This window comes from Macaca fascicularis, chromosome 4 (genome assembly GCF_037993035.2).
Source record: "Macaca fascicularis isolate 582-1 chromosome 4, T2T-MFA8v1.1".
NCBI lineage: Eukaryota > Metazoa > Chordata > Mammalia > Primates > Cercopithecidae > Macaca > Macaca fascicularis.
Window position 1 is genome coordinate 154,628,768 of NC_088378.1, and position 9,384 is coordinate 154,638,151.

The 9,384-nt window shown below is 41.4% G+C and overlaps 1 protein-coding gene across 1 annotated transcript in view; it reads right to left on the reverse strand.

Annotated features, from left to right (window-relative positions):
- The window catches only part of RNF144B (ring finger protein 144B), a 190,059-nt gene extending 181,971 nt beyond the window's left edge, over nt 1–8,088 (reverse strand). Inside the window, exon 1 of the mRNA XM_005553941.4 lies at nt 7,796–8,088. The gene's annotated coding sequence lies outside the window, so the exon portion shown is untranslated. The remainder of the gene's footprint in view (nt 1–7,795) is intronic.
- Nucleotides 8,089–9,384: the final 1,296 nt, after the last annotated feature.

A 9,384-nucleotide genomic window follows, 5' to 3' on the forward strand; every position in this document is an offset into this window, starting at 1 on the left:
GCCTTTGGGGATACGGAAACAAATGCATTGGAAGAACGTAGTGAAAGAGAAAGAGAGCCTTCTCCAGGTGCAAGACTTTCTCCTAGGGTAGAAGCGGTAAGATTCCATTGTAATGAGGCAACTGTTCACCTCTTCATGTAAAAGTTTAATATTAACCAAGCCCAATAAATAACAAAGGCCAAAAGAAGCAGATTAAAATGTATAAATTCTGGCCGAGCCTGTAATCCCAGCACTTCGGGAGGCCGAGGTGGGCTGATTACCTGAGGTCAGGAGTTCAAGACCAGCCTGGACAACATGGTAAAACCCTGACTCTACTAAAAACACAACAAAATTAGCCAAGCATGGCACCTGTAATCCTGGCTACTTGGGAGTCTGAGGCAGGACAATCGCTTGAACCTGGGAGGCAGAGGTTGCAGTAAGCCGAGACTGCACCGTTGCACTCTAGCCTGGGCAACAAGAACTAAACTCCATCTCAAAAAAAAAAAAAAGTGTAAATTCATGGAACTGAAGGTAAAGTTTGTACTACTACTAAATTGTTAGATTTGTCTCAGATTAAGAAATATTTCGTATAGAACAATGATTCTCGAACCTACCAGACTAACGTTCATTTTTAAAACAAATATTTTGTGAGCTACCCCTTTTTTATCTTGAAGTGAAATTCATAGAAAATATAGCCAAATACATACATACTTTAAAAACAAAACAATGCAACATCCTAATTATAACATAAAGGAGACATAAAGTAAATTCTAATAAAGTAGTACACATTTTAATTTAGAACTGCTCTGACAGGATGACGACACTAAAAGATAGAACTCCTAAAAAGCCTCGAATAAAAAGTTATTGTGCAGTAAAGAATCACTTGCAAAGTGCAATGGAGGCTGGGTGCAGTGGCTCATGTCTATAATTCCAGGACTTTGGGAGGCCAAGGTGGGCAGATCACTTGAGATCAGGAGTTTGAGACCAGCCAAGCCAATAAGGCGAAACCCCACCTCTACTAAAAATTCAAAAATTAGCCGGGTGTGGTGGTATGCGCCTGCAGTCCCAACTACTCCAGAGGCTGAGGCAGGAGAATGGCTTAAACCCAGGAGGTAGAGGTTGCAGTGAGCTGAGATCGCGCCACTGCACTACAACCTGGGTGACAGAGCAAGACTCTGTCTCAAAAAAAAAAAATGCAATTGAGAGTGTGCAAATTTGTCATATTATAGATGTCTTGTAAATCACCAAAAGTGTATGAAATTACTTTTTAAAATGGGTGTTTAAAGACATCTTGATTATTATGGATTCATTTTGCTTTGGAACACATTTTTAATTTTTTAACCATTCAACATTTATTATGTCCTACTATGAGCCATCCCTGGGGATGCAGAAATGAAAAAAAAAAAAACCATGCTTTCTACTCTCAAGGAGCTCACAGTCTAATGAGGGAGATGGACAAGTAATTAGACAATGACAATACAGTGAGCTAAGTGCTGTGATTAAGGGAAATTTTGAGAACAGGTTGGTAGGAGGTAACACCTGAATTGTCTTGAAGTTCATGTATGAGATATAAAAACACACCCTTTTGCTATTATTATTTTTCTAGGATTGTGTATATGTATGGAAATTCATGGAGAAACATCTGGAAGGATCAAACCAAACTAAACTATTCCACAAGTATTCCCTAAATGTGTCAAGTGCTTTTCTAGGCCTTTGGGATATATCACCAAACATAACAGACCAAGATCTCTGCCCTAGTTGGGACTTGTATTTTAGCAGTGGGAGTCACACAATAAAAAATAAATAAGTAGAAAATATGTTGTATGTCAGCTGGGCATGGCGGCTCATGCCTGTAATCCCAGCACTTTGGGAGGCTCAGCTGGGAAGATCACTTGCAGCAGGGAGTTCAAGACCAGCCTGGCCAACATGGCAAAACCCCATCTCTACTAAAAATACAAAAATTAGCTGGGCATGGTGGTGCATGCCTGTAAATCCCAGCTACCCGGGAGGCTGAGCCAGGAGAATCACCTGCACCAAACCCACTGCAGAGGTTGCAGTGAGCCAAGATTGCACCACTGTACTCCACTGTATGCCGTTATACTCCAGCCTGAGCAACAGAGAGACTGTATCTCAAAAATATATATATTATATATAATATATATATTTTCTTCCATAGCACCTATCTCACCTTACAACATACAACATATACATTATTACATAACATATATGTTATAAATAACTTCTGTTATATATAACATTATATATAACTATATATCACATATGTTGTGTGTCATATAACTATATATCATATATGTTATATATGTTATACATCATGTTATATATAACATTATATGCTATGTTATATATTATATATAACTATATATCATATATTACATATATGTTGTATGTTGTAAGGTGATATATACATATATGTTGTATATGTGTGTATATATGTTGTATATATGCTGTAAGGTGATAGGTGCTATGGAAGAAAAAATAAAGAGTCTAGTAGAGATGACGTCAGGAGTCTCTGACCTTGGTAGGAACAGTAGTGGGGTTGGGTTGCAGTATGAAATAGGGTGATGATGTTGACCTCATTGAGAAGGTGCGAAGTGAGTGAAGACAAGAAAGTGAGGAAACTTGTCAAGTGCATATCTGGGGAAACAATGTTCCAGGCAGGGGGGAAAATTAGAGAAAGGCCCTAAAGCGGACATGTGATTGGCACATCGAAGAGGTCATTCCTGCTGGAACTGAGTGAATGAGGGATAGAACAGGAGGAAATGAGGTTAGACAGCTAAGAAAAAAAAGGTCTGATTAGGTGGTATCTTCTACAATATTATAATAATTATGGAACACATATTTTAAATGTAGTAGTTGTCTTTAATCATTAAATCGATACAAGACTACTGAGTTTCACATGTTAAATACACCTAAACGGAAATTTTAAAACATATGAAGACTTTGCAAAGTCTTTTCAGAATCAAGAAATAGCTCACATATCTTAAAATGAGCATATCATCATCTATAGACTGACTCTACAGCTTGTACCTATTAGGGGAGCAATGTGGCATGTTAGAAGGGTATGCATCCTTGATCAAGATGTTCCCTTCTCTGAATCACAGATCTGTATAAAGGGAATAATAATCGCTACTTCTTAGGTCTCTGAAGATATTTTCTTAATGTAGGTAAAGTACCTCAATAAATGGTAGCAGATTGTGGTACTAGCAAGAATACCTCTCTAAATGGTCTCTCAAGATTGAATTCAATCCTTTCAATGTCTGTATATAAGTACAAATTATTTTATAACTAGTGAGAGTAGATCTTCAAGACGGATGATCTTGAAAGATAAAAGCATCAAGAAGTAGGACTTCCAGACCAGGTGTGGTGGGTTGTGCCTGTAATCCCAGCACTTTGGGAGGCCAAGGTGGGAGGATTGCCTGAGCCCAGGAGTTCGAGGCTGCAGTGAACTGTGATTGTGCCACTGCACTCCAGTCTGGGTAACAGAGCAAGACCCTGTCTCTCACATAAAAAGAAGAAGAAAGAAGAAGAAGAAAGGAGGAAGGAGAAAGAGGAAGAAGAGGAAGAGGAGGAAGAAGAGGAAGAGAAGGGAGAGGAGGAAGACAAGGAAGACGAGGAAGAAGAAGAATGAAGAACAATGAGAAGAAGGAGAAAGAAGAAGAAAAGAACAACAACAACAACAAAAACTACTACTACTACTTCCGAGGCAACCTTTAATTAACTAAGGTTTTGAGGCTGGGCACAGTGGCTCACGCCTATAATCCCAGTACTTTGGGAGGCCAAGGCAGGTGGATTGCTTGAACTCAGGGGTTTGAGACCAGCCTGGGAGCCTGAACCAGCCTGGACTTGGTTGGCTGAATCATGTTTGCTCCCAGCCAAAATGGCAAAACCCAGTCTCTACAAAAAATAAAAAAAAAAATTTAAAAAAAATAGCCAGCCATGGTGACACATGCTTGTGGTACCAGCTATTCAGGAGGCTAAAGTGGGAGGATTGCTTGAGCCCAGGAGGTCAAGGCTGCAGTGAACCTAAATTGCATCACTGCACTCTAGTCTGGGTGACAGAGCAAGACCCTGTCTCAAAAAAAAAAAAAAGAAGAAGAAGGAAAGGAAATAGAATTTTGAGAGCTAGAACCTCCAGTGATAGTTTCCATTAGTTCAGATGAAAATCTCTGGGCTAGGGTGTGAAGGCTAACCATTCCTGAATGATTTGCTGATTTACTAAGTCATGCTCTTCACACACCCATGACCTTACTCCTTCCTCCTCTACACTCACCTCTCTTCGTGTACTACTCTTTTCTTGTGTCAGTCTGTTGAAGAAGTCCCATTCAAGATAATGAAAAACCTAGGATGCTGGTATAGAGTAGTTCACTGCCTTTGTAAATGACTTACAGTGCCTTTAATGCCACATTTTTTGTAATTTTTTGTTTAATTAATTGTAGACACAGGTCTTGCCATCTTTCCCAGGCTAGTCTCTAACTCCCAGGCTCAAGCGATTCTCCTGCCTCAGCCTCCCAAAGTGCTGGGATTACAGTCGTGAGCCACTGCTCCCAGCCTAATGCCACACTCTGAGTTTTGTTGAAAATCTAGCTGAGATTTGTAACCACTTTGCTGTCACTGCTACATTATTAAACTCATATATAAATTCATTTCAAATGAACAAAATTCTCATTACTACAAGAATTGGAAAGAATATAAAATGTAATGTCTATTCTCAGTTTGGATTATACTTATAAGCACTTCGGTATTCTCTATATAAAGAAATGATTAAAATCTAGATGACTTTTAAAGTGACTTCTAATTTTAATACTCTATAACACTATTATTTCTACATAGCTGAATCATTAGTACATTATCATAGCTCAATGAAATAAGGCAATTTGTGGTGTAGGCTGCACTAAGGCTACACTCTTCATGGTCAAAGTTATTTCTTAGAATACTGAGCTAAAAATGTAACTGCATTCTGCAACCTATGCAAACATGTTCTAACTGATGGGAGGGGAAAAAATTCAATTCAGAGTGCCAACAATTCCTCTGAGATAGTGTAGGGTCAGTGAAGCATCAAGTTACAGACCAAATTAAAGGTCTGGAGAAGAGTCGCAGGGTCTAATCATCCATCATCTGAGGTTGCCAGAACTGGATCTACTACCCTTACTCACTCACAAAAGACCGTTCTATGGAAGCTAAGCACACAGACTTCGGGCTTCAAACATCTTTTTTTCAAAAAGGACTTCTTGTTCCAAACAGATCTTTATGAAATTATTTCCTTGAAGCTCTCAGTTCTGTCATTTTAAAATTGCCATCAAAAAGTAATCAAAACCTAATGCTTACAGTGTTCTGCCACAGATAAAAAATATTGTGGGTTTTTGTTCCTATTAAAAACATATGCGACATATATATTTATGGAAGTCCCAGAACCAGTGTACACACATACACAAAAACCTTAGGAAAATAATGTTGATAGTTTTGCCTAAACCAATAAATTGTATACTGTGCTCTGTCCATAACTACCCTTATTAAGCTAACACTTTGCAAAGGTCAGCAAGCAAGGAATATTTCTGCATATTTTGTGGCATAGGTTGCAAACCTTAGATCTATAGGGATGAATTAAGGTCACTTTTAAAATTCAGACAGTATTTTCTGGACTTGGTTGACTGAATCATGCGCATCTGCACTATTTTTCCTGGGGGAAAGTTAATTTTAGAAAGGAGAAAAAGTTTGCCAGGAAAACAATCACATTGGCTCAATCTCTAGACAGTGATTCTTTTCTTAAAAGTTCAAAATGCTTTACAGACAGCCTCCTGCTTGCCCTTAATATCCTTGAAAGTGGGTATGGAATATCATCCCTATTTCATAACAGGCATCTGGTTTCATAAAAAGAAATGTAAGTTTTAATGTTATAACTACTTTAGGGTACTTTTAAAAATTGGTACTTCACCTCAATTTTCAAAAGACAGAAAATAAAAATGTTTATTTTCCCTGGTAGTTATCTTCTGGTAGTTGGATAAGTACTTACAATGGTTCAGGTACATATACGAATATATGAAAAGTAGCAGACATGCATCTATGACAAAGTTCAAGATGGAGAAACATTTCGTATTTCTGTAAATATGATATAATTTACAGACTCTTACTCAATTCAGGATAGAATAACTTCGTTCAAATAATTAGGAGTGAAAACAGGATCTAAATTAATATGATCACTCTTCCTTCTAGTTCCTAGAGATAATAGTCCATTTGGGTCTTTAGCCTTAAAGTAAGAAAAATGTAAAAATGTCAACGGGCTGCATTCCATCATTGACAAAAAGTCAAGGGAGCAGTGAAGGAAGATTTTCTGATTCTCTGGAGAATGGGCCTCAACCCTTTCTAAATGCCAGAGTACTTGTGAAAGAATTCTTACATTTTAAAAATTGATATTTAAAAGCTGTTTAACCAGGTCTCCTAGAAGTCTGCATTTCCCCCAATGTTATATCAGAGTTTCAAATGAATGTTAACTCTCCCTTTCCAAAATTGCTGTCTTGGGCAAGGCACGGTGGCTCACTCCTGTAATCCCAGCACTTCGGGAGGCCGAGGCGAGCGGATCACTTGAGGTCAGGAGTTGGAGACCAGCCTGGCCAACATGGTGAAACCCCCGTCTCTACTGAAAATACAAAAATTAGCCGGGCATGGTGGTGTATACCTGCAATCCCAGCTACTTGGGAGGCTGAGGCAGGAGAATTGCTTGAACCCTGGAGGCGGAGGTCGCAGTGAGCGGAGATCGGGCCACAGCACTCCAGCCTGAGCGACAGAGCAAGACTCTGTCTCAAAAAATAAAAACAAAATTTTAAAAATTACCTTGTCAGATCCAATGATACTGCACCAATCCCATTAATCAACTTGAGGGGAACTGGTTTTCACCCCTTTCACTCTGTTTTTATTCTCAATTCACACTAATAGACCCAAGTGATGCTTAGCCACAGTGGGTGGCCCCTCTCTCTTCTTTGCGGACCTTACAGATACTTTGAGGGTATGTTGCAGGGGCGGGCATCATAATCACCTGAGGTGCTTTTTAAATATACTCAAGCCTTAACACACACACACACGCATGCATGCACGCACACGCACACACACACCAGATTTCTGAATCGGGATTTCAGGGTGGGGTCCAGCTTTTTTCCCTGGCGCCTAAGCGCTTTTGCTTTGTTATAAAGTTCTAGCACCGCAGTCACCCTGAAAATCTTGTACACTTATCATAATACTTAAGGGGGAAAAAAAAACCAACCACTTCAGCCTGTACCAATACGAAAGGTACGACAGTGCATTTACTTTGATCAAGAGTCAATATTCCTCCCAAAGTTAGGATAGTAAAGGAAGGGGGGGGTCCGGGGGGAAGGTATGTTCTGGAAGGAGAAGGAGTTCTGACCTTTCAGCCTGGAAATTGTTACAGACCCTAGGGGAAATCTTTGCGTCCGTGTTTGCGCCACACACCTGGAGAGGGTGGATTACTCCTGCCAGCCCTGACCTCAGAGCCGGGGGTGCGGGTTTCGGGAGCTTCCCGGGGGCGGGGAAGAAAGTGGGGAGTAGAGCGTGGAGAGGAAGCGGGGGTCCGGCGGACGGTGGAGTGGAAACGCAGATGGCCGGAGGGTCTGAGCCCCAGTGGGCCGCCGGCCGGGGCTTCAGCTCTGCGCGGAGGGGACCTGGAGACGAGGAAAGGGAGGGAGAAGGCGGCGAGGCGGTGACAGCCTGGGGGAGGCCGAACTGGCCCCTCGCAGAGGCTCCAAGCAGCTCGAGGGCGAGCGCTGCACCCTGCGCCCCTCCTTACCTTGCGCCCGAGGTCCGAGTAAGGAAAGGGAGACCCCGGAAGGCGCAGGGCTCCCGCTAGGGCGCGCGCACGCTCGGGGTCCGCTATCAGCTTCTGCAGGTTGCGGCTTCAGGTATCAAAGGCATTCAGGTCGCCTAACTACCAACCCTTTGGCGCGTCTCGGACCCCTCCTCCGACCCTCGCCCCGGCGGCCCTCCGCCCCGCGGGCGCCCGCAGAGCCTCTCCCTGGCTGCTGATTCCAGAGAGCCTTGGCCCCTCTCCGCGGCCGGCCCTCCCCCGGCGCGCGCGCACTCACCTCCCCCAGAAACGCACCCTCTTTAGGAAGGAGGCAGCGAATGCGGTCCTTGAAATTCCAGGCGCTGGGCAACTTCAGAAAACCCTTTTAAAATCTTTGATCTGCCCAATGAGGTTCAAAGTAGGGCACCATGTATATTCATTCCCTGGCTCCGTCCTCTTTTTTGTCTTAACCACAGCATTATTTAACACTTGATATTCGTGTTTAGGTTGAACTCTGAGAATCTCCTGCCAGGCATTTTAATTTTCCCAAAATAATTCCTTCCGCTTTATTGTTTTGAGAATGCAGACATCCCCACTTTATAAACTTGGGTCGCCAGGACGTTAGATTGGCCTCAGAAAGCAGATGTTCAGCTGCACAAGACAGAGCAAGTCTCTTCCCAGCAGCGCTGCTACCTGCCACCTGTAAGGGCCCTGCGTCAGGGCAAGAGCGGTTAATTACACCCTGGCTTTGGTTACCGAGCATGCCCGGAGCCTCTGTTCTCACTTAGGACTCAGTTCTGAGGCTTAGGTTCTGGAAAGAAGCAGGTGGATGTGTTCAAAGAAGAGAGTTCTAATGCAGAAAACCAGCAAAGGGCAGAATTTACTGAATAATACAGAGAAAAAGAACGATGGGAAGGGATCCTGGAAACATGACAGAATCTTGGATAGGACGATGTTTGAGGGCATAATATAAATAAATTATAAAAGAATAAATAGAAAAAATTAAAAGTTAATAAAAACTATGAAATAAATAAAAATAACATAAAAAATAAAAAGTAATTTAAAAATAACAAACATGACAGTATCACTAACTCCCAGGAATCTGAAAGTGACATAACCCCTGCTGGGAATGTGGAAGTTGAATTGTTAAATGGCACTCCAATCACTCATTCATTCACCTATCAATATATTAATAGTATGTATTTATGGAATATGTTAAAGGCAATAAAGCATTATTTATAGTCATTATAAACGCTGCTAGGAATCAACTTCTCAACCAGTTTATAACAGGGCCCTGGAAAATGCAAATATCTATTAAGAGACACCATATTAATCCATTGTCTTTTTCTAAATTTATCAAATAAGTTTCTCATCTGAAGGCTGAAAAATGGGCACTTACTAAAAACTGTCAGGTTTGTCTATTAGATAGAAGGCAGATATCAGAAGATAAACTCACCAGTCAAGTTACTACAATTGAAAGAACCAGCTTAGCTGATGTAAGAAGAGGTGAAGGGGGAGGAGGAAGGAGGTCAGCCAAAGACTAAGCTGGCATTCTTTTTTTTTCTTTGAGACAAGGCCTCGCTCTGACACCC